Below are 25181 nucleotides of genomic sequence, written 5' to 3' on the forward strand. Positions count from 1 at the left end.
TGGACCTGCTCTTTGGCCCCCACTCACTGTCCCCCTCATTCTGGCCACAGCAGGTTGGGGAGCCCCACCTCGGACCCCTGGGCCTGAGGAGCAGTAGTCACCATTTCTCTTGGTCCAGCAAGCAAGCGAAAGTTCCCTGCCCCTGGTGGAGAACTGAGGGAGGCAGGACAGAGGCGGGCAGATTAGGGATGGATGCAAATAGTCCCCGGGAGAACCTTCCGTAAGAACCATTGCAGAGCCGCTGCCAGCCAGTGCAGGTAGCACAGCGCCAGGTAGGCCAATGGCCTAACCATGCGGCAGCACCTCGGCCACGCGCATTATTCCCTTGGGCCACGCTGCGTCCACTCCTCTTGGACTTGGCCACAGAAGAGCCATGGGGCAGCCTCGACGGCCCCTCACTTCCCCCAGCCCCAGTCCATTTGCAGAGCAGATGCCCGCCCACCTCGCCCCTCAGCGCCCTGCACGGCACACGGCGCGCCAAACACGCGCGCGCGCGCGCCCTCCCTCCCTCCCTCCCACATAAGGGCCTCGCGTGGCCCCGTGGGCATTCCGCCCCCCGCGCCGCCTCCTCCTGGCCCGACAGGCGCAAACTGCCTCGCTCCGGCCAGCTCCACAAGGGCGCCGCCGAGGGTGGGTGGGACGGGGGCTGGCCGGCGGGCGGGGCAGCGGCGCCGTGAGCCCTGGAAGGCGGCGCCTGTCCCTAGACGGGCCGGGCGGGGGAGTTCATGCCACTAGACGGGAAGAGTTTCTCCTGCTGCCGAGTTGACAGCGCCAGGTCAGTGTGTGAGCCGGAGAAGCAGCCAGAGCCTCTGGCGGCGCGGCGGGAAGCGGGTGGATGGACGGGAGGGCGGCGTTGCCCGCCTGCCTGCCTGCCGAGGGGCTGCGTCCGGCGGCGGCGTGACGCTGCAGGGAATTCCCGCCCGATCCGTGGGGGCGCGTGCCTGGGGTCTGTAGAGGGACGGAGGGAGGCTGCGCGTCGGGAAGGGCTTGTGGGGCTGAGACGGGCACGAGGGGACAGCGGCAGCCCTGTGGGGCTCCAGGACACCTGGCTTGTGGGATGCAAGAGCGGGGAATGGAAAGGCTGTCTATATACTGAATGGTCGTCTGGGAGAGCAGAACTCACTTGCTCTCAGAAAGTTTTGTAGGGAATGAGCTAGAGACTGAGGTTTCCGAGGGGTGGGCTGGGGGGTTGAAAGGAGCAGGTATGGTTGGGGTCGGGGGCCACTAGGGCTTGGGGAATCCCTTACATGACGTCCAGAAGTAGACCCTGAACTCATTTAGTGCGAAGAAGTCTGTGTGTTTCCAGGCAGAGTGTTGAGTGTGTTTTTGCCTGTGCCATGCGCACATTTACCACCCATGGGCATAGCCAAGGGGAGGCAGGGGGAAGCTGTGTCCCCCCCAATCAAGTAAATTAATAAAAATGCTTAACGAACTGAGGTTCTGCCACATGAAGCCTGCCCCCCAACATATCCTGGCTACGCCCATGCTACCACCTATTAAATAATGGTTAATTACAGGTTAAAGAAATCCAATGGGATAGAATCTAGATACAGATAAAAGGGGGAGAGGTGATGGCAAAAGATTTACTGGCAAGTACTGCTTTCGGAAAATGGGGGGAATAAAATATCCCAGGCCTCTATTGGTGATGGGCACATGTGGCCTGCCTTTGCATCAGGTCTGAACCATGTATCTTCCTCATGCTGTAATTGGAATGGGAATGAGAACGCATTCTTGATAGGAATTCTATCTGTGATCCTTATAGAACTCTGTGGTTTATGTTCATCATGTGGAAGAAAGGGCTATATATATACATATAAGTGCTCTTTGGAGGTGATGCATTAAGTGGGCTTTCGTTTGTCTATGCCGCAGGTGGATATGCCCATAATGCAGGACAGTTTGTTTGCAGAAACTTGTCCACCATCTGGGATGCTAAAAACTCAGAGGGCACCTCTTCTACCTGTGGTGCTAATGAATGTGTTTAGTCAAGATGATGAGAAAGGGAGAAAGTTTGTTTCCTCATTTAGCTGAAACTTCTGGTGGATTTTTTTTTTAAATCATAATTTTTCTCTTTGCCTTCCAAACCACAGCAAGGAGCATGAGCGAGGTTCCAAGTATAATCCTGCCACAACAGAGATTATACATTGTGAAATAGATGATGCCTTGGTGTCATATCCCAAATCTGCAGGCGTGTTTTGTAAGTTTCCCACTGTCATTTCTCCCTAGGGCAGTATACACTATAGACTGCAAGTTCCTGTTAGTGTTGTAACTTTTAGGCAATATGTGTGAGTTATGATCCACCGTGGTAACAAGGTCATGATTTAATACCGCTGTGGCAGAGGACCAGTTTCTTCTCCTTGCATTATTGTGATATGGTGAGGAAACTGTTCTTTTCCTGGAGCCTGGAGCCCCTCATGTAAAAACTGTAATTGCTCTTGATGGCAGCTTCTGAAAAATCAGATAGCTTCACATATAGGGTTGTTAATGAAAAATTATACTCTTGAAATTTCCTGTCCTTATCCCTACAAGAGTTGTGACAATGGATGACATAACAACTGCTGTTCAGAAACATATGGCTTGCAACTGGTGTTAGAGAAGACCTACTTAAATTAACAAACATGACTTAAGTTGGGGCTATACGTTTCTGTTGGTAATTTCTACTCTGAAATTACCTAGGTTGGGTACCATCTGAACACCTTTTCAAACAATAAATTTGGAATTTAACAAAGTCTTTTTAAAAAAAGAAGATATGTGCAAGGCAGCATTCTGGGGGAGGAAGAGTTTAGGGTGCAGTGATATCAACAGAGCTATGCTCACGTTGATTTGTGAATCACCTATTTAATGTGAGCTGTCAAAGTGATCATTACACCACAGACTGGCTGTCTTGGGTTGAGACTGTTTCCCCTTGTGAAGCTAAAAAAACACAGTTGAAAAACTCTCCCACCAGTTGTGTCATGTGTGAAAGTTCTTAATGTGAGCGAGAGCATGAAAAAGGAAATTGAACATAAAATTGCAGCCAATGTTATCGCCATGTTATTGACAAGTGAGTGAAAATGGGTTTATTGTTGATAGCCAGTATATCCTACTGTTTGTTCCCACGCTGGAACATTATTCTTAAGGTATGTCTCATGTTGGCTTTTCAAGACTTTTCAAAAAGTTCCAAAGCAGCTCTGTTGCATAGATAGGGTATAGATACTCTACACAAATGTATGTTCCATTATATCCACAAAGTTGTTTGTGAAAAATGGGAGCATGTGTCCACACTGAAATCAATTTAATTACAAAGTTAAGGCAATCACTTGGTTCCTATGTAAGCTGTGGCATAATAAACATTTGTACCCTTTTTTATACATGAAAGCAGAGGGGTGGGGTTTTTTTTGCATTTTTTCTATACTTAGGCTGCAATCCTATACTTACATGGAAGCAAGTCCCATCTCACTTAATGGCACTTATTTCTGAGTAGACATGTATAAGATTATCTGTTCACATGAAAAATGCTGTGTGCAAACTGAGCCACAGAAATACATATCTTGCAGTAAATTTGATTCAAACACTCTAATCCAAAATTCACTTATAGCTCAGTTTGGTTCATGTTTAGTCAGAAGTATCCTGAGCTAAGTACTGTATGCATAGGATGGCAGTTCTGGGATAAGTATATTGACTTTCAAATTGAATTTCTCAGTAAGTTTGCTGAAGATCACCGTTCTAGATAACTAACTCAGAATTATCCAATCTTTATACCTATAACAGTTAAGCTTAGCTGCAGAGGGCTAAGTCATGGTTTGGCTTGGCATTACACTGGAGCCCAGGCTTACAGTTTGTTTCCTTCAAACAAACCATAAGCAGTAAGCAAAGAACAAAGTTTAGCAGCCTGTTTAGTTTGGAAAGAAACAAACTGTACACACATAAAACTAAATCAAACCATGGCTTTAACTCTCAGCAGTGTGGCAGCAGGAGTAGGAGAGGAAAGAAGCACTCACAATTTTTTGCTCCATGTACCAGTACATTGTACATTCACCATTAAACCATCATTTAACTGTGGTTTAAAGTGACCTGTGGACCAGCATTCATTCTGTTGATTTCAGAGGCTCAATCTGTGAGACTCTACACTTTTTGACTTGCAAAAATTGATCAATCCCATTGACTGATATGTGGGTGTGCCCTGGCCAAATGATAACATTTGCTTCTGTGCTGATGCATGCCTGCTTTCCAGTTCTATGATTCTATGATTTGACAAGCTTACTCCCGCAAGCATCTACACCTTTTGCACTAATTCAGCAAAGTGCACATGACTGTACACACATACTCTCTGAATTGGTTTTGCTGTTGTTTCAATAGCAGTTTTCATTGTACAACCTGTTTTAAGACGGTAACTGAAGTGGTTTATCAGAATGAACTGAGTGGACTCTGCAGTAGTACCCATTACCTAAGCTACTCGTGTCAAGGGCTAGTATTCCTTCCTTGAAACTTCTTTGCACTTTCTCAAGTCACAAAGTTTCCATCACAGATTGAGTTGAAGAGATGCTACTGCAACTTTTACTTCTGCACCTTGAGATATGTAGACAAGGTTTGAAAAATGAATTATCATTGGAATTAATTGCTACTGCAGGAATTAGGAAGTAATCAACTAATATAGTCTCACAAAGTACCCCAAAGTATGTCACACTACGTCGTCCCTATTATTATTATTATTATTATTATTATTATTATTATTAAAAAGTGGCCGCAGCCCAGAAATGCACAGGGAAAGATATATGTTTTGTGTTGAAACAGAGACTTCCATCCCACCACCATCATCAAAAGCTTTTTTTCTTTCTTTTTTTCTGTGTGGCATTAAAAAGCAGCTTCTGGTGTGATCCTGAAGGCTTTCTCTTAGGAGAAAGGAAATAAAATCTGCAGCACATGCTTGTAATCCTTTGGACACATGCAAAGGGACTGACAGGAGTGAAGTATTTATCTCCTCCACATACATGAAAAAAACCTTTGGAATAGAATATAATAGTTTCACAACAATCAGAAATCTAGGGGAGATTAGCACAGTCATTTAATGTGTAAAGTCAATGTTATTAGGGGCTTTCCCTCAACAGACATATGGGTCAGTGGTCACAAACATTTATTTCTTATAATATACATAGAAATCATCTGCTGCAAAAAAGGCTGACATTTGTAAATGACAATTGTGCCTGTATGCACGCTGAGTAATAAGGGCAAACAGCAAATTTGGTATGGGCAATTTCACACTGATGCGAAGGAATAATGGCTTCCAATATTGTGAACCTATGTTTCTAAGGTTAGAATACTATGCTTATTTACTGCCCCACACATACTTGAACCATTTGCAGTACCATGAAGACACAGGAAATAGTTGTTGTTGTTGTTGTTAATGAAGATGTCTGTGACTGAACAATTTTATAGCCTTACAGGAACTGCTATGTGTATATGCTATTAGAGAATGTACAGTGTGAAGCTGCACCACAGCATACAACTTTGCCAGCAAGCCTGCATTGTTTTGTGAGACGCAATAGTGTGTGGCAGTGTGTAAGAGCCTTTGGAAGGGTTAACACCCCATCCGTCTTTTTCAGCTAGATAAAACATCTGGCTCATAGAATCACAGAGTTGTTGGAAAGGACCCCGAGATTTCCTTCTAGTCCAATGCAGGAATCTTTTTCCCAGTGTGGGGGCTTGAACTCACAACCCAGTGATTAAGAGTCTAAGGCTCTACCAGCTGAGCTACCTGACTCATTAGACTCATGAACTCCTAAAATCAATCGATGGACTGGTGATGGTCCACAGACATGCCGAAGCCACCTCTTTTCCTCATGACTAAGCAGATCATCTGCATACCAGGCAGTCTTTACAGAGCCAGGACAAAGTCTATGAATTCAATACTACGAATCCCAAAGTCCCATCTTACTGAACAACAAGTCATTTACTTGCTACATTGCTGGTTGATAATTAGCAATTTTTTTTTTTAAAAAAAAAAAGGAGAAGAAAGCTTTGGTCCATCTATTCATTATTGTAACAGTATTGGGGTTTGGTTTTTTTGGCATAGCAAAACTACCACAGATAGAACGATAAATCTGAGTCGAAACTAAGGAATGATTCACACTGGTGTGCCTATCACACCAACACAGACTGCTGCAGGCCAGCATATGAGCAGTTTCCATTGAAAGGACTTGTGTCTGAGGTGATGTGAATATTCTGACTGTGATGTTTAAATCTGCAATAAGCTATCTCGCATCAGGTTTTGTTTTTCTGACAAAATAAATATATTTTGAATAAATACATTTGTACTCTACTTTGGCATCCATGGTGACAGTGCTATGTGAGTTATGTTAATTTCAGGGGGGAAAGAAATTCAGATTAGCCATGGCCTGCGGCTTATTGTATCTTCTGATCTAGCCCTCAGAGATGAACTCGGTTGTCCATTGCTGTAATAGGGGTTTCAAGAATAGGATTGGATGCAGGCTCCCCCCCCCCCCCGCCACACCTCACAGCACACGCACGTCCCTGATGCGGCGTGTCCACGTTTCATAGGGCCGCTGATATGACCAGCCCTGAGATTCTTCCTCCAGACCAAATGCAGTTTTCTAGCCACAGAACAACTACTGGAAGCTGCGCTGAGGAACAAATGAGGTGGGGAGGGGTGGCTTAACTCTCTGCACTTTGACTGCTTCACATGCCCCTTCAACCACTTTTCCACTCATGGGGAAAAGGTTTCTGAGGACCCTGTACCCCCCCCTTCCAGGTGGTGAGCAAAGCAGCTTGTGGGTAGGGGTTGTAGAATTTGGAGAAGAGGAGAAGGGTCCCCCCCCACTCCCTGTTCCAACCTCCTATGACTGTGTTTTGTTTTCTTGTTGTTTTGTTGTTGTTTATTTGTTTTTATTTGTTTTTAAATGGGGATATCATATAAGTTGCTGTCTTATGTAGTTGCATAGTTGGAGACAGAAGTCTGTGTGCATTCTGGTTGTGCGAAAGTTCAAAAATCACAGGAAAGTAATGCTTTTCCATTTTAATGTGCATCCATCAAAGGTGCCAGTCTCTTATCATGGCCCCATCCTGCTGCTTTATACAGTGGTACCTCGGGTTAAGTACTTAATTCGTTCCGGAGGTCTGTTCTTAACCTGAAACTGTTTTTAACCTGAGGTACCACTTTAGCTAATGGGGCCTCCCGCTGCTGCTGCGCCGCCGGAGCACGATTTCTGTTCTCATCCTGAAGCAAAGTTCTTAACCTGAAGCACTATTTCTGGGTTAGCGGAGTCTGTAACCTGAAGCGTATGTAACCTGAAGTGTATGTAACCTGAAGCGTATGTAACCCAAGGTACCACTGTATATCTGTTGCTGTTTCCAAGTATTCTATGCACCCCTTCTGTCCTTCCTTACTATGACCCAAACCAAAAGTTGTTTTTGTTTTGTTTTGTTTTAAATCCCTCCAGTGTGTCTATTTAAATTATTCTGATTGAATTGAGCAATATTCTTAATATTTAGATACTCTGAAATATTTTCAGTGAGGAATCTATGTTTTCATGTTGTATTATTTGGCATTTGGCGGGGGTGGCGGCGATTCTAGACAGGAATACAGCTTTGGAGAGTGAGTAATATTTAGATTAATGTATGTAACACGTTTGCAGGTTAGAATAGTTTCTGCTCTCTGTTGGTCATCAAACCACTGTCTTGTTGTAGCAGAGTGGTCAAATATATTCATAGGTGTGGAGGATTGTAAAATAAGTTTTCTCATGCTGTTTTACAGCTCAGTAGTGATGATAACAAATTGCCTGAGGATCTGGGATTCCTTTATTCTTTCTCATGTCTGAGTGGGATAACTGTAGGTTTCTCTTGATCTTCATTCCTGTTGAACAGGAAAATATTCAGCTATGGTTCTTCCAGCTATATTTCTCTGAATGCATCTTTTAAAACCCATTAGAAACTGTTGAGAATAAAAACCTGTTCCTAGGTAACTGGAGAATCAAGTAATGAAGCTTTTCCTAAACTATGTCACTTCAGCTTATAGGTCAGTTCACATACAAGTTGAATGCTACTGTGTTTGTTTGTTTGTTTGCTTGCTTGCTTGCTTGCTTGCTTGCTTGCTTGCTTGCTTGTTTGTTTGTTTTAAACCTCACTGCACAAACAAAAGGAACCTCTCAGGGCTTCATCCAGATACGGCATTTTTCTATATGCAGGGAGGTGGGGTGATTTAAATAATAATAATAGATTGTCCAGTGAGAGCTGGACCATAAAGAAGGCTGATCGCCAAAGAACTGATGCTTTTGATTGATTGATTGATTGATTGGTGCTGGAGGAGACTCTTGAGAATCCCATGGACTGCAAGAAGATCAAACCTATCCATTCTGAAGGAAATCAGCCCTGAGTGCTCACTGGAAGGCCACATCATGAGAAGAGAAGACTCCCTGGAAAAAACCCTGATGCTGGGAAAGATTGAGGGCACTGAGAGTCAGTGTGGTGTAGTGGTTAAGAGCAGTGGACTCGTAATCTGGAGAACCGGGTTCGATTCCCCGCTCCTCCACATGCAGCTGCTGGGTGACCTTGGGCCAGTCACACTTCTCTGAAGTCTCTCAGCCCCACTCACCTCACAGAGTGTTTGTTGTGGGGGAGGAAGGGAAAGGAGATTGTTAGCCGCTTTGACACTCCTTAGGGTAGTGATAAAGCGGGATATCAAATCCAAACTCTTCTTCTTCCAAAGTGGTAACACTTCTCTTCTAGCTGTATATACTAGAAAGCAGATACAGTAGAGACATACTGAACTACTGAACAAAATTGTAGGAATTGAATGCACTTCCTGCTTGGCTTTGAAGTGAGCACCACACCAATGCTATCAGGAGCTGACTTACATACTGAATCAGAGTATTTATTAGTTGACCTCAGTATTCTGACAGGTGCTCTTCAGGGACTCAGGCAGAGATCATTCCCAGTTCTGGTCCTTGAAACACGTGTGTTGGAGCCTTATGCATGCAAAATATGTACTTTTGCCAATGCAGTGCACTTCATTTTTTTCCCAGGGAAAGGCTTTCTTATGTCACAATGCTGCACTGGGACAGTTATTCTCCCAAAATGTAGATTACCCCTGCTATAGGGTATATAAATGTTGGGAAGGGTAGGACTTCTTTAAGCCCCTTGGCAGTGAGATGTGGGTTTTTTTCTTTTTCTTTTTGAACATATGATATTCTGTAGCTTCTTGAATATTCCATATATATGCTAAATTATCGTTTCAAATAACGCTTTTTGGGTCCTTTTTGCATCAAAATTGTGAAAGAGATTTGGATTTTAATAACACAAGGCTGTTTGTGACTTCAAGCCAGGTGATATGAAAAGAAAAATGTTAATTACAGGCTTTTGTAACTGGCTGATAATTGAAGCAGTGATGGTCAGAAGAACAGGTTTTACAGCACAAGCAGTTTGATTATCTGTATTAGGAGCTTAAGGAAAAGGTGACACACATTTTCTAATATTTATTTGCACAAGACCCTCCCTCCCCATGGCAGTTGTTTTGGAAGTCTACAGTGAGAGGGAGCTAGCTAAGCTCAAACCGTATTGAAAAGACCCTCAGGGTCCCTTCCAACTTTATATACTATGATTCTCTGAACAGAACTTAAGTTTTTGATTGATTGCCGGGCTTGCTACTCCAGCAAAATAAGGACTTAGTACTTAACCGCTACAGTTGTTGGATGACACAAACCAGCAGTGCAGCCAGATACTGTGTGCCATATTTGTAGAACTAGGTTGTTAAAAGTTAACACTTGGGTCACTCTACCAACTATGAGGTTCTGGGTTCCGTGTTTGATTGTTAGTTTCTCTTATTGTGAGTACAACCAGTGAAGGGTTTCTAAGGCTGCATCTTATGAAACATCAAACACATGCATGTAGATTCTGAACCCATCAATGGTAAAAGTAGATATCCTTTTTCCAATAACAACTAGTGAGTCCCAGAACAATTAGTGAGCCTTGCTCATGAGTATAATAAGCATAAGACCGGAAGTTCATGCTGTGTTTTTAAAGAGAGTTCCGTCCTTCCAAGAATCTCTTAAGATAAAACTTTATTATTCATTCTTCAATATGATCCTGCTGTTCCTGCATGGATTGAGGATGAAAACTAAGACAAGATATGACATATTATTGAAATAATTATTCTGGCCAGAACACCAGTCTTTCATAACTCAGAAATCCACACTGATAACAAAATTTGTTTGTTTGTTTGTTTGTTTGTTTGTTTATAGTTAGTTATGAATCGCCTTCCGCATTTTAAAGTACATGAGAAAATATGCAGTAAAAACACCAAGACCAAAAAACACTTAAGTTCCAAAATATAGTAACAGCTGCCTTCCATGCTGGCCATGGGCTAATTATTATCTATCAGTGTTGAATGAGCCCAGAGATTTCAGCTGCCGATGGCTATATGATGCTGAGTGGGTTGTGTACTACTTATGTGATAACTGACTGCTTGATAGTGCTGGTAGTCAATATATCAACCACATATTTCATGAAATTACCTCTGGTTGCTAATCTTTCTCCCCACCTTAACCTTTTGTGAGGCATCTGGGAAAACCTGAGTACAAACCTGAGTACATTCAAACCTTTATAACTAAAATGAATACACCTTCTTCACTTTGATTTGCTGTGCAATACTATGCATGTCTTCTTGGATGTAAATCTCACTGAGTTCAGTGGGGTTTACTTCCAAGTACGTGTATTAGAGCTGGGCTATCTTCCATTATCCTTTACTTTTTTGGGTTAGGTTAGGCACCATGTTCCTCTACTATTTTATATCACCAGATTGGAAAGAAAGAAAGAAATCCTCACAATGAATTTAAAATATTCTCCCAATATTCAGTTCTTTCTGTTAGTTCAGTCCAACCTGATTGTTTAATTCCTGTATGGCAGTAACTCTTTTTGTTGGTGATGATGTTCTGGTTTAATATAATCATAACTACTTTGAAATATTGCTTACACCTGAAAAACAGTATATAAGTGAAATAAAACACATGGAAGATATACTCATAAATGTATAATGATCTATGTATTTGTGTTCTATAATTCACATCCATTTTATTATGCTGTGCTGCCAATACTTTCTCTTTGAAACCCATCATCCTGATCTTTTTTAAACCTCTTTTTGATCACTATTATTATTATTATTATTATTAATTGCATTTCTATACCACTTTATATTTTAAAGAAAAAATCTTAAAGTGGTTTACAACACATGAAAACATCAAATAAAACAATCCAGAATAAAAGAAATTCAATCTTCAAGGAAAATATTTCAGATCCTTCTCCAAGTAACATTTTGCTTTCCCCATGTTTATTTATCTACTTAATTTAGCTCATAGCATAACAGAAATAATATAGGAAGCCAATGTGGTGCATAGCTGTCAATGTTTCCCTTTTTAAAAGGGAAATTCCCTTATTCCGAATAGGATTCCTCGCAAGAAAAGGGAAAAGTTGACTACTAAGATGTGGTGTAGTGGTTAGAGTGTCAGACTAGGACCTGGAAGATCAGGGTTCAAATCCCCACTCAAGTCATGAAGCTCACTGGGTGACCTTGGACCAGCCACAGCCTCTCATCGTACCTCAGTGGGTTGTTGTATGGATTAACTGAGAAGGGGAGTGAACCATGGACCAAAAAGTGGGACATGAATGCAATTAAGTGGGACATAAATGCAATAAACACTATGTTCAGTGTTCTGTGTGTCATCACTTAAAAGTGCTAATTCCTTAATTAGCTTCTGCAGAAGCATTATTCCTACATTTATTTCTGTCCCATTTTAGCCACGAATACAGTTTTTCCATAGTGGCAGAGAGTTGTAGACGCCGCATTAAACAGCTGATCCCATGCATCATTCACTGTTGCACCCACCGTATGATGTGATGTAATGTTGTGGTTGTGAAAGTCATGTGCACATCTTTCCATTCATTCTGACTGACAGGATGCTGGTTCTATGTAGGCGAAAGTTCAAGTGATGATTTAGAAAGTCTTTCCAAGTGCCTTATCTTTGTTTAACGTTTTTTTAAAAAGCATTGTTTTCCAAACAAGAAGCGCTTCTCCATGCAGAAAAATGCACAGGATGGCTGGCAGGAATTTGCAAAGCCTATAATATGTTCTGTGTTCGCAGTATTTTGGAATATTTGCGATATCTTTGCTCTGAGACATAAGAGGCATATTGTTTTCGGCATATTTTGTATACATTATTTTTCAGAAAGCAAAATAAGATGGGATTAACTGTGTTAAGACAGGAGTTCTGGGATGCTGGCCGAATTTTCTGGAAGAAGCAGAAACTGAAAGTGTTTCTAGATGACTATAGGGAGAAGGGTTCACACAGGAGCTGAGGAGAAGAATTTGGAAGTGTGTGGTTGTGAGGTTTTAAAAGTTAATTGTGTTAGTATTTTTAGAGTATATATTAATATGAAAGAGGGGGGAAATCTCAGAGGTTGCCTTGGAACCGTTCCCCCAAACCAGTCTGCTCTTGAAATATGCCCACATCTGGCAGTGTCTGGAATTTTTAGTACATGTTGTGAAAGCAACAGCATATTAGTATTTGGGAAGGCTGTTGTTCTTCCTGCAATATGTGTAACTTCCATTATTTTCCAGTTTTACTGGGCAGAAGATAATGTAATAGGGGTCAAGATGGGATGTGGAGTAATAGATTACATGCTCCATCCCTGCTATCAGCTGGGTATTATAGCTCATTTATCAGTGAGGGGTGAGTGTGTGTGTGTGAGAGAGAGAGAGAGAGAGAGAGAGAGAGTGTGTCTGTTTCATGAGCACCAGTTTGTTCAGTGGCATCCCATTGTGCCTAATCAGCTACATAATTTTATACCATTTTGCTAGTCTTACAGCAGCTGAAGGTGAAGACTTGCAGAGAGACAGAGGCTGTGTTTGGATGGTTATATCATGACTTAATAAACTGAGGTGTTAGGAAGCTTTGTGCTCATGTCTGCAGTTTCTATCCTTCTCCCTTCCTGAGGGTTTGAAGTTGGTTGAAAATGCTGGTTTGTTCCAAACCTCGTGTCTGTTGTTTCCCAGTTTTCACATAACCACATGGTTTTTTTTTTAATAAACATTTCCTGGTTTAATTTTGGCAAGCTGGAAAGAGAGGAGGAAAGGGATTGCATGCAAAGGCAATGGGTTTGTGCAGACATAATGCCTAGCTGTGATTTATATCATTTAACCATGGCCTTAATGTAAAAATGTATTTCAGGGCTGCTTTGTGCATGATATTGGACTTTTTTTAAAAAAAAAAGTAAAACACAAGGTCCTGAGTATAATGCAATTTGGAGAGTGGGGAAGGGAAAATGTGTCTCTTGTGCTTTCCTCCCAGCTTAAACATCCTCATATTATTAGGCCAATGATAGTTCAGTTATTAGAGCATGGGACTCTTAATCTCAGGGTTGTGAGTTTGAGCTCCTGCATTTCAGGGGGTTGGACTAGATGTTCCTCATACAGTAGTTCCTTCCAACTCTATGATTCTATATAGTATAGGGACAGTAACTCCCTCCCCCAACCTAGCTGACTCTATGAACGATTTGTGGCCCAACAGTTCTATTTTCTGGATTCTTAAAGAAAATGTACAATAGGTATTTGCATTCTGAGCGAGCCTCTCTGTGTATTTAGAAATCTGCACCTTATATTTATACCTTATCCTGTAGTAGTTCCGAACTGGTAAGAGACAGGATCAGCAAAGTTTGGCATTAAAGGCAATAAGAATTCAAGATTACAAACTAATAACTTAAATTTAAAAATCTTAGGCATGTTGCTAATGTAAGTAATATGTTGCCTTAGTGAAGAAATCCCGCAGCTTCTGCTTGCGTTCATAATGATGGCTTGCTTTGACGGCTGAAGCCTCTTTCCCTTTGCTTATCCTGCTAAAATGCCATTATTTTGCAAAGACAAAACAAAGAAGGCTGGGTGGCCTCATATAGAAGATAATAGTGCAGATAGAAACAACAAGCTACTTAATCAAGTATAAGATTCTCCAAAAACTGTAAGAACAGATTGATAAACCAGTAGCACAATGTCAAACAATAAGCAGCTTCAGTTGGGAGCTATAAATTAGGGTGAGGGAACAAAGCTGGATTTTGCAAATGGTTGGGGAAAGAGCAGAGAGAGGAAGACTGAGAGATGTCATGGCACGTACTGAGCAAGGTAATAGTTTTCAATAAGACTGATATAGTTTGGATATATTTCTGCATTGTTACCTTGGGAGAAAATGTATTTGAACAGTGTTCAGATATCTTAGGTCCAAACTATTGGTTGTGCTTCGCTGTTGTTGCAAAAAGTAAGGCTGAATGAGACCTGGCTACAACCCAGAGCTGTTTTTAGTTGCAGAGTAGAACATGTGTAGGCTTAGAATTTTAACCCCACAAATATCGTATACGATTAATAGCAGCTTTTAGAAGAGGGGACCATCAGCATTAGGGATGCAGCAGTGTGTTGGTGGTCGGGAAGCTCCCCAAATGCAGTGACCTCACCTTTAGTTTGGCCCTAATGTCCAGCAAATCAAAGTCTGCTTTGGACTGATATATAAGGCAAGAAGCTTAAAAGAAAAAGTTTTGAAAAGGAACAAATTCTCACCCCCCAAAGTAAAATGCAAAATATAACAATATAGCAAAGAGAGAGGTCATAAGCATATTGTACAGCTTTAATATTTGTCAAACTTCTTGCTTATCTGAAAATCTATACAATTTTTTAAAAAGAAAATTAGAGAAAGTGTCTCTGATTTTGTATACCTGTGCATCTCATGAAACCTCATGCATGCAGGCATTAGGACCCAGTTGTGAATTGGGCTTTGGCTTTACTTTGGCAGATGTGTACCTGCACTATGCAAGAGCAACAGGGGCAGAGCAGGGGTAGTGGAAGGAGCAGAGATGCCCTCATATATTTTGGGAGGGTATATTGGCCTTATTGAGAAGGAGGATTTATCTTGTCCAGATGTGTTCCTAGATTTATGTATTTGAGCAGAACTAGAATATCCTTTAAATCAATAAAGATTTTGCATTTAGTAAATTTCAGACTTGGGCAAGGGCTGCAGTCCAATTTCATAATTTTATGAAAAAGAGCACTTTTTATTTCACCATTTTCAGTTTCTAACCTCGACAACACCTCTAAAAGCGTCTAAGCCTATATGCAGATAAGTGTAGAGTTCTCCGTTTCTTTGAAATTTATATGTCAGTACCCTAAAGTTTGGGTTCTTTTATGTAGTATTCAAAAAGGTGTTTGTAGTATTTAGTCTATGGGAGAGTCCATTCCAGAGTTAATTTGTAACTAAAGCAAATGAATCTATAAAAAGAAGAACGGTTACATAAGAAATATGTCAAGAAAAAGGAGGCCCTGATAAGGGCTATCTGAACCAGTTTGATCCCAGTGATTTTATGGCTTTGGAATTCAATTATAGGTGTGCTGGGAGTAGCAAATCACAATTCTGTAAATTAATGGGACACAAATATCTTTATCAAATTCTGTGTGTGTTCACATGCTGCAAAGTTCAATCCTGCCTTCCGTAAATAAACTCTTCGGAGCTACACTGTATACCTCTGCTGAAACTGAATGCCAAAGCAACAGAAGTGCAGATACAGCACTGACTGAATCATTTTCCAAACACGCACACTGATATGAAATACTATGTTAAACAAGATTAGCAAAATCAATTGGTTTTTCCTTCTGGGAAGCGTTTTACTTTACACTAGCAGCATTTTTTTCTTCTGCAGATGTCACAATCCTTGGTATTAAATAAGGCAGAGGATTCAAAGTATGGTAGCGATGTGTTCAGATAAATTGCACCTGCTCAAATGTGTGTGGTGCCCATGGTCTGTCTTCTCTCCAGGTGGCTTTATCTAATGTGGGTAATGCCTTTCTTCTTACTTAAAGTAAAGAGATTAGCTTCAGATTAATTGCAAATTAAATTTCATGATGTAATCTATATAGATTTTTGTTCTTAAAAGTGCCTACGCCTGTCTTCTCATAAGAATTAATCAGACCACTTTCCAGTCATTTACAGCATTATCCTATGCATGTCAGAATCACTGAGTTCATTGGGTCTGATTCCCTGATAGCAGATTGCAGCCTTGAAAGAGAAAGAGCTTTTCCCTTGAAATTTAGTGGGCATGTAATGTAATGTAATTAAGGATATGTTGGGCACAGTGCTCTCATTAAGGAGATGTCGGGCATGGTGCTCTCATTATTCTGGATTGCTTTATTACACATCTAAACTTGAATAACTCCATGTGTGGTGACTGCTGTTAATGCAGGAGAGAAAGTGAAAGATTGCCATTCTAGTTGGGGTTGATCTTGTGTTACAGACACTTCAAATGCATAAAGGAATTTAAGTTTCACATTTGAAAATTGGGGAGAGGATATACAGGTCACAGTTCCCTGAAATGGGGCAATTATACTTGTATTTTCCATGTAGTAAAAGAAACAGACCACATTTCTTTCACCACATTTGCACATTGTGCTAAGCCTTACTTTAGTATGATGTGCGCAAGCAGGAAAGAACTGCAGATGGCTCTTCTCCTGCACAGAAGAGTTTGGAACTGTTGCCTCCTTTCCCCCTTAACCAGGGTTGCTTGTGTTATCAGGTGTGGCAAATGCTCTTAACACTAACTGTGGTTGATATCAAAGAAACCAACTTCCAACCAAGGTTTATGAAGTGGGCTTATTGACAACCATATGTCAGGAGTGCTCTGATGGTGTTTCCTGCTTGGCAGGGGGTTGGACTCGATGGCCCTTGTGGTCTCTTCCAACTCTATGATTCTATGATTCTATGATTCTATGATTCTAAGTGAACCATAGTTAGTGTTGACCACAATTCTGGATCCAGACAACATGGCAAACTGTGGTTAACTAAAAAGTAGAAGTGAAAGCTTTTAAGGAGGGAGAGTATAAGCCCAAAACTATTTATACAAGATCATTTAGCATAGAAAAGGTGCATGGTGTATTTGGAGAGCCATATTCCTAACTGCACGCAGTCATTTTGTTGCTCACGTGCACCGAACCTGTGCCTAACATGGCCTGCAAAGCGCAGTGTCTGTCTTGGGAAATGGGTCTTACAACCTGGCTAGCATATCTGATGTGGTCAACTTCCTTTTCTTTTCTTTTTTGCAATCGGCCACTTTTAGTAGGTGTGTAGAGGGTCAAGATCACGGATCATCTATGTTAGGAGTGCTGTTGTAGTTTGAAATTATGATGAAAGGTTTGGTTGGTTAAGTGTGTGTTTCCCTTCTGTTTGAGGTGGTTTTAGATTATTAGGGAAGTAGTGGGGAATCTTATGCAGCTGAACCAAAGAGAGTTAGGGGTAGGAGACGGCATGTATAGAACAGTTGTTATAAAAATTAAAGGGCTTATCTGAAATTCCAGATCCCAATCCAAAGAAAAATAATGCCTATGGTATTTTGAAATTAATGGAACTTAAATGAGCCACGTCTTAACATGTCTCATTGATTTCATTGGAAAGTGAGATTAATTATATTCTCTGAATTGAAGCCCTTCAGTTAAATAACAAAACTATATCCAAAGGAATATTGTTTTAGGAGTAAAAGTTTAAAAAAACCCAAACACTTAGAGGCACCTTCCTAAGCCTGGGACTGCTAGAAGAAAAGACTTGGAGAAATACTTTTTGGTTATGTACAGTGGTACCTCGGGTAAAGTACTTAATTCGTTCCGGAGGTCCGTTCTTAACCTGCAACTGTTCTTAACCTGAAGCACCACTTTAGCTAATGGGGCCTCCCGCTGCTGCTGCACTGCTACTGCCCGATTTCTGTTCTCATCCTGAAGCAATGTTCTTAACCTGAAGCACTATTTCTGGGTTAGCGGAGTGTGTAACCTGAAGCATATGTAACCTGAAGAGTATGTAACCCGAGGTACCACTGTATCTGTTTTCCTTAGCACACTTCTTTCTTTCCTTTTGATTGCTAGGCATACTGCTTTAGGCATCTATCAAGACCTCAGTGCCATGTACTGTCAAATAGATGGAACTCCTTGCTCCAGAATCTTGCCACCGTTGTTTTCCTTATCTGTGAAGGAAGCACAACTACTCCCAATGGAGAAATTTCATGCTGGCTTGGTCTTAAAATAAAGTTTGAAAAAAAACTGAGGGAAAGGTCACTTCCTAATAACTGTGACAATCTAAATTCCCAGGGAGCTTCAGGAATGATGCTACATGACTACTGCACTGACAACTTTCCAGTAATAAGTTGTTGAAATGCTGCCAAGGAAAGTTCTTTGCATTCAGGCAAAATTAGTGGAATAAGGACATGAACGTCAGCACATAATGGTTCAGTTTGTTCTTGGGTTGACATACATGCCTCCCATTTGTCTTTAGAGCACCTTTCTTCTTCTGGCAATGATTTTTCCCAGCACTCCTGGTGACTTGCCTCAAGAGTTGGGTATAAAACTGGTGGGAAACGAAACTGGTTAAGTAAGGGCAACCTAGCACCAATAGTGGAATGGTCTCCTTTTCCTCCATTCTAGGAAATGATCTCCTCATAATAACATTATTAATTAACTAAACCAGGAACTGTCAAAGCTGTCACTCCTTCAAGCAGACTACAGATTCAGAAAAATTATGTAATGGTTGCCCATGGCTTGAAATAATTTTTTTAAAAAACTGTAGATACAGAGTAGTCCGAGTTCAAGTAAATCTAGTAGTCACAAATGTTGTTGTTGTTGTTGTTTAGTCGTTTAGTTGTGTCCGACTCTTCGTGACCCCATGGACCAGAGCACGCCAGGCACCTCTGTCTTCCACTGCCTCCCGCAGTTTGGTCAAACTCCTGCTAAAAACAACTTGATCCATTGACGTCAGCAGTACTTAAACATGAAAGAATCACACTCTGTTTCCTTAGAACCTGCATTAGATTTGTGAGCAGTGGCCATCAATTTGACTGCATAAAACTTGCAGGTGTCAAGGTAACTAGGTACTGTAACTACAACTTATCCAATCCTGCAGAACACTTCCATTAAACTTCATTGCCACTACAATGTCAATAGCTGGGTTGCAGTGTATGATGAGAAACACCCTTCTGTTGTTTGTTGCTTTAAAATTACCTTGCTTTTAATTGATTTTATCTGTCTGCAATTTATCCTGTTAAGTCGCCTTGGGACTTTTTCTTTTTGTATCAAGAGACTAACAAATGTAACAAATAACAGTAAGAATTATGTGTGAATCTTCACCCAGTCATGCAGCTCCTGGGTGGCACTGGGGAAATTGCTGCCTCTCAGCCTATTGCATAGGGTTGTGCTGATGCTAAATTGGGATGCTAAACTCCTTGGAGAAAGGTTGGGTACAAATATAAAAAATAGCACTCAGCTGTAGTAGTCAGAAAAAAATGTTCTGTTTCGATTTAAAGATAGCTATGATATGAAATAAGTACTACTATTATTATTATTAGTCAACAGCCTCATGCAGAAGCCTTTAGGTTGCGAAGCCATTAATGGTGGAGTCATTAGCTTCCTAATAGACACTTTGAATAATCATATTGATGATATGATAATAGATGCACATTCAAATTATAAGTTGCCCACTTTTAATATTTAAGTCATGCTCTGGCTATATTATTGATTTACATCTGTACTCCATAATTTATTCTTGTGATTTACAGTCTTATGATTTATGTTTTGGAGTAATAATAATAATTATAATAATGCTTGGCTTGTGCAAAGTATGTGAGTATTTTAAGAGCGTCACATATGTTATCGCTGTAATCCTTAGCAGCCCTGTAAGCTAGGTCAGCATTATCCCCAGGAGGCAGATGAAGGGAAAGTGCCTTTCCTCAAGTCACCTAGTGGCTTGATAGAAGAGGAGAGATTTGAAGTGAAGGCTCCCATTTCATGGCTTTGTCTCAGTGCTACTATGCTACACTAGTTCTCTGAGCTACTTATTAAACAATAGTCAGCCATGCTTGAAGGTACTTGTTAAACCATAAGCTCAAGTCTGCTCAAGTCTCTCATAGTCGTCTCGTTGTCCAGGTCTCAATTCATGCCTGGTCGTGTGTCATGTCTTGACACCCACCGCAGACAGTTTTGTAACATTCTTCCAATACATAACCATACTCTCTTCATGTGCTCATGACATAATCTATTCCCTTGCCCATGCTGTGCTTTGCTTTTTGGATGTGGTAATGAAATGCATGTCTTTTTCCACTTGCACACCTACCTACTTTGCTTGAGCATGATCAAAAGGAATGCATGTCACTGTCTAGTGGAGTGGTACATTTCCTCTTAGCTATGTTTAAAAAGTTAATTTTAACATAATTAATTCCTTTCATGGGCTTGTATGTATCATAAGAGCAGGAAGATTTCTTGCCATTTATCTTCCTTGGTCTATTGTTTCAATATTATTACAGACATCATCTGATCACCCAATGAAATTTTTATGCTCTTTGTTCGTGAGCAATTTTAATTTTAAAATTTTGTTAGTAATCTGACTCCCCCCCCCCAGCTCTTCCAAGTAATGAGGCAGTTCCTATCCTATGGATTAACTTCAATAATAATTCCTCCTAAATATGAACAGATATACTAACAACATTTGAAGGCAGTGAATGCTACAGGTGTAGCAATCCTGGAGAAATATCAGATCATACATAGTGTTCCGACTTCATTACTGGTGTAGCTTGAATCAATTTTTTTAACATCCGATAGCCAGTCACTTATGATTAATTAGTTTATTGATTAATATGAACGTCTTCCTTTCTGGTGTTATCTCAATAAACAAATTTACATTGTACAAAAGCATTCACGTATTTAAAACAGTGGGTTATATCCAGGAGCTGGTTCATTGATGTACATTCATTACAAAATATAATATGGTAAGCTTTTAGCCTGGTTTCTGTCCAGAAAGGCATAATTTTTTTCTTAATTATATTGGAAGTGTTAGCTAGCTAGATTCCAGGATTTGTGTGCTTATTTTACTAATCCCTTCTTCCCTTTGCCTCAAGTTCCTTGTATCTCTATATCTGCCCCTCATCTCTCACACATTCTGGTTCTCCAAGGCTCAATACTTTAGCTGGGGTAAACTATACTAAATTATACATATTTGCATACTTTGTAAAATGTTCAGAATTGCAAGCTTCAGTTTCCTTTTCTGAAAGCGTCTCATACCAAGGGCACTCTGAAAACTTAATTGCGATTGCAGTCCTATACACGCTTACCTGAGGGTAAGTCACACTGGACATATTGCAAAGTCCACCTTATCATTTAAAAGTTGGATTTTGCTGTGTGAAGGGCCAAGACAGAGTGATTGTCTGAATTTCCTATTTCAAGGTCAACTGAAAAGTTCCAAAAAAGGACTGTCCTTGCTGAAAACCATATGCTTCATGGAAATCATGTGAGAGCTCTTACATTTGCCTTATTTCACAAAGGAGAGGAACGACAGGATGTGGGATGCTGCTGCCTCTAAGGACCCATCTTGGATATAAAATGGTTCCAGTTGGAGAGTTGTATACGGAAGGAATGCAGGAAGTGTACTATTCCTGGTCTTCTGCTTTTACTTTTCAGTTGCAGTGGGGATCACTCATGGATCCATCGAGAGTTTATTTTAGGGCATCTTCTCAAGTGTAGATAGCATATCCTACAAGCTTTTCAAACAAAGAGTTTTGAGTGGGGCTTTCAATAACTGCCTAAGCTATCCCCCTGCTTCCTATGCTCTTTGTCATTGCTCTTTAGGATGTCAGATGCTGATTCAGGGGTTGTAATTTTTTTGGTCTGTTGAGGAGCCAAACGGCACAGTCACTCAGTTACGTAATACGCCCCCACTAGAACCACATGACAATTAGCAGCAGTACCAGGCATGTTGCAGGGGTAACAAAAAGTCAGAGTGGGAGTTTCATAGTTCCTCATGTAATTCTTCCTTCAGAGGTAAAAATGATGGCAGTGTATTTTTAGATTGCAGAAATCCTGCCCCAAATGTGAAAATAGACTTTACATCTTCCAGATCTTCTGCCTATATGGTATAGGGCCACACAATGTTCTGGTAAAATGATAGCCAAGCAAATACTACATCACCACCTCCCCTCCATGAGCAGCTTTCTTTGTATGCTTCCCAAAGCAGGCTAAGTTGAACAATTTTGAGTTTCACACAGAAGCAGTGCACCTGTCCCAGTGTAAAAGTTCATATGGAATAAATGCCTTACAGAAGTGTGCCTTGCGGCATTCTCAAAATACTGTGTCTGTGCTGTGTAAAATATATACTACAAAACTCATTAAACAAAACTGACACGTGTCAAAATGAGATGTTTCAGCTTTAAGTTAAAACCACAAAATAATATGTACATGCAATGGAAGGGAACTAAATTCTACCCTTTTTCTTCCTTCCTTCCTTGCTTATACTAAGCAGGTGTTGCAGTATAATTTATGTTAAAAAAACCAAGCTCCATTCAAATTACTGATCCTACTCCTCCAAAGTCTTGACTTTCAGCATGTTAGACAAAAAGGGCACAGAAACAGAGACTTCCTCCTTTTGTGCTTTTCAAATAAAATACATGGACTTTTGCCCTTTGCATATTTTGTAAGAATTCTGGGCAAGGAGATGACTCAGTGTCTTGGTAGCAGAACATATAACCTTTAAGTTCAAAAGCATGCATTTGCATCCTGAAATATGCATAGGTTGAAATCTTCAAGTCTCTTTATTATATCATCCCTTAAGAAGATTTTCCCTGTACATGACAATATTTTGAAATCCCATTCCCCAATGTTAAATTTCCAGTGTATAGATTTCATTAAATAATTCCTAACAGAAATATCTACCTCACTGTTGTATCTTTTAGCGTGGCTGAAGAACAAGCTCACATGGCCAATCAACTTGGATTTTCATCCAAGGCTTCATCCAGTTGTGCTACAATTACAAATACAGAATTACCATTAAGGAAGAACAGGATTTGCAGCCAAAACAACACCATAGGAACCTTTAGAAAGCAAAGGATATTTAGGTACAACCAGCTCTGCCTGTTGAGAAGTCAGTGATGCTTTTGATCAAAACCTAAATATTTCAGCCGTTAATCATGAATTTAATATTATTGATAATGAATTAAGAATAAATAAATGATATGTGCCACTTTTTCCACAGTGGTCTATGTGCAAAGCAGTTCACAAGAAATATCATCTTGTTAGTAAAATACAACACCACATTTGGGGGGGGGGACACCACAATTTGTTATAAAGCTTATTAACACATTAAGAGCATAAGAAGATCCCTATTGGCTGGATCATGCCATAGCTCCATCTAGTCTGGTTTCCTGTTTACCACAGTGACCAACCAGGTGTCTATAGTCCACAAGCAGAAAACTTGCATGATTGTGAGCAGGGCAGTACACTATAGTCTGCATAGTGGCTTGCACTATAGCCTTTCTACATTTTTGCAAACCTACAAATAAGTGTCTCAGGAACAGCTTCCTAATCGGTTACAGGCTTCACTTACTAAATTTACACAGGACCACCCCAATAGCATGGCTTTGGGGATGGCTCACAAACATAAGATGATAAAATGCAGTTAAAGCACAGTCATAAAACAACAAGATATATAACACAGTAACAACTTCAAACCTATAATTTCCGACAAAGAAAATAAACAAAATGACTAAAAGTAATTCATAAACATGTAAACCAAATTGAGGGTGGGTGGGTGCTGATTTACTTAGTAGAGTGTCGAATTCAGAGAAGCCTGGGTTTAAATCTACAATGAGACATGAAAGTCACCTGTGACCTTGAGCTAGTCATCATCTCTCAGCCTGACCAGCTTCACAAGGATGCTGTGAGGGTGGAAGGTTCTGTGTGCCATTCTGAGATCTTTGGAGGAAGGGTAAGATAAAAATGTAAGACTGTTTTAATGGCAGGTGGACAATGTTGTTGCAGGCAGAGTGATTTGTGTCACAAGTAGTTCTTCTACAAGTGGGAAACATTGATCTCCCCCTGATTTAATTGTGATGTTAAAACCTGCATATATAATGCAAAACTGAGCTTAATTGCATGCCCTGAATTAAAGAAAGAGGGAAATATTGTAATACTTCTATTTAGAAAAGGAGCTAAATTACACCTGGTTCGACATTAGTATAGAATTTGCAAAGCTTTGAGAGTTCCCATTTTAAGCTGAGACGGTAGAACAAGAGACTCTTAATCTCAGGGTTGTGAGTTCAAATCTCACATTTGGGGGAAAAGATTCTTGCATTGCAGGGATTCAGCTAGATGACCTTTGTGGTCCCTTCCAACAATTCTATGATTCAATGATCCTCAGTGCTTATGCATTCACTGTTAGTAGAGTGCTTTATCTACACCCATTTGTGTATATAGCTACCAACTGAGGTTAAAACTATTTATTTGATGAAGTTTGTCCATGGAAGTTTGTGCTATACTGAATGTCTTGGAATTCTTTCTCGTTTTCACTCTGTTACACAAGAGCAACATCATTTTAGTTCAGACTCACCGCAGTGGAAGTAGATGAATCTCTCTCCCTCTCCCACATATGCAAACAAGGTACAATAAACACAAGGTGATTTCTGCCCATGTGCATGTTAATACAAGTTGACATTTGTTACAAGGGATTTGTTTGGTTCAAAAGTGCAGTTGCATGAGATGGCTTTGGTTTATCAACAAAAAGTGGCTAGTTTGTTTTTCTTGAGATTGTGCAGGTGAGAAAATAAAGGCTTGTTAAGGGGAAGTCTTATCCTTCTGTGCACTCTGCTAGCACAAGCGTTCATGTCAGTTGTACAGGTTCCTCATGGACTTCTGGGTGAAAGCTGACAGGTGCTGGGGAGATGCCATTTCAGGATGATACATTCAGGTATGGTCCCACAAAAGGGGAGAAGCTGGAATTAGACACACAGAAATTAAGAAGAGCCAATCAAAAAGATGAAGGTGACATAGGAAATATTACAGATAGGTAGCTGTGTTGGTCTGCCATAGTCAAAACAAAATAAAAAAATTCCTCCCAGTAGCACCTTAAAGACCAACTAAGTTAGTTCTTGGTATGAGCTTTCGTGTGCATGCACACTTCTTCAACTAAGTTAGTTCTTGGTATGAGCTTTCGTGTGCATGCACACTTCTTCAGATCAGTATCTGAAGAAGTGTGCATGCACACGAAAGCTCATACCAAGAACTAACTTAGTTGGTCTTTAAGGTGCTACTGGAAGGAATTTTTTTATAGGAAATATTGCTCATGTTATCAGAAACCCAGCTCCCCAGTGAA

The 25181-nt window shown here is 40.6% G+C and overlaps 1 protein-coding gene across 3 annotated transcripts in view; it reads left to right on the top strand.

The window, feature by feature from the left end:
- Positions 1-671: 671 nt before the first annotated feature.
- The window catches only part of PPARG (peroxisome proliferator activated receptor gamma), a 62512-nt gene continuing 38002 nt past the window's right edge, over positions 672-25181 (top strand). Inside the window, exons 1-2 of one of the 3 annotated variants that reach the window (XM_079967303.1) lie at positions 829-946; positions 2088-2194. The gene's annotated coding sequence lies outside the window, so the exon portion shown is untranslated. Of the gene's footprint in view, positions 776-819; positions 947-2087; positions 2195-25181 lie in introns of those variants that run through there. The other 2 variants (XM_079967302.1, XM_079967304.1) reach the window with 2 other exon arrangements.

This window comes from Podarcis cretensis (genome assembly GCF_951804945.1).
Source record: "Podarcis cretensis genome assembly, chromosome: 2".
NCBI classification, from domain to species: domain Eukaryota; kingdom Metazoa; phylum Chordata; class Lepidosauria; order Squamata; family Lacertidae; genus Podarcis; species Podarcis cretensis.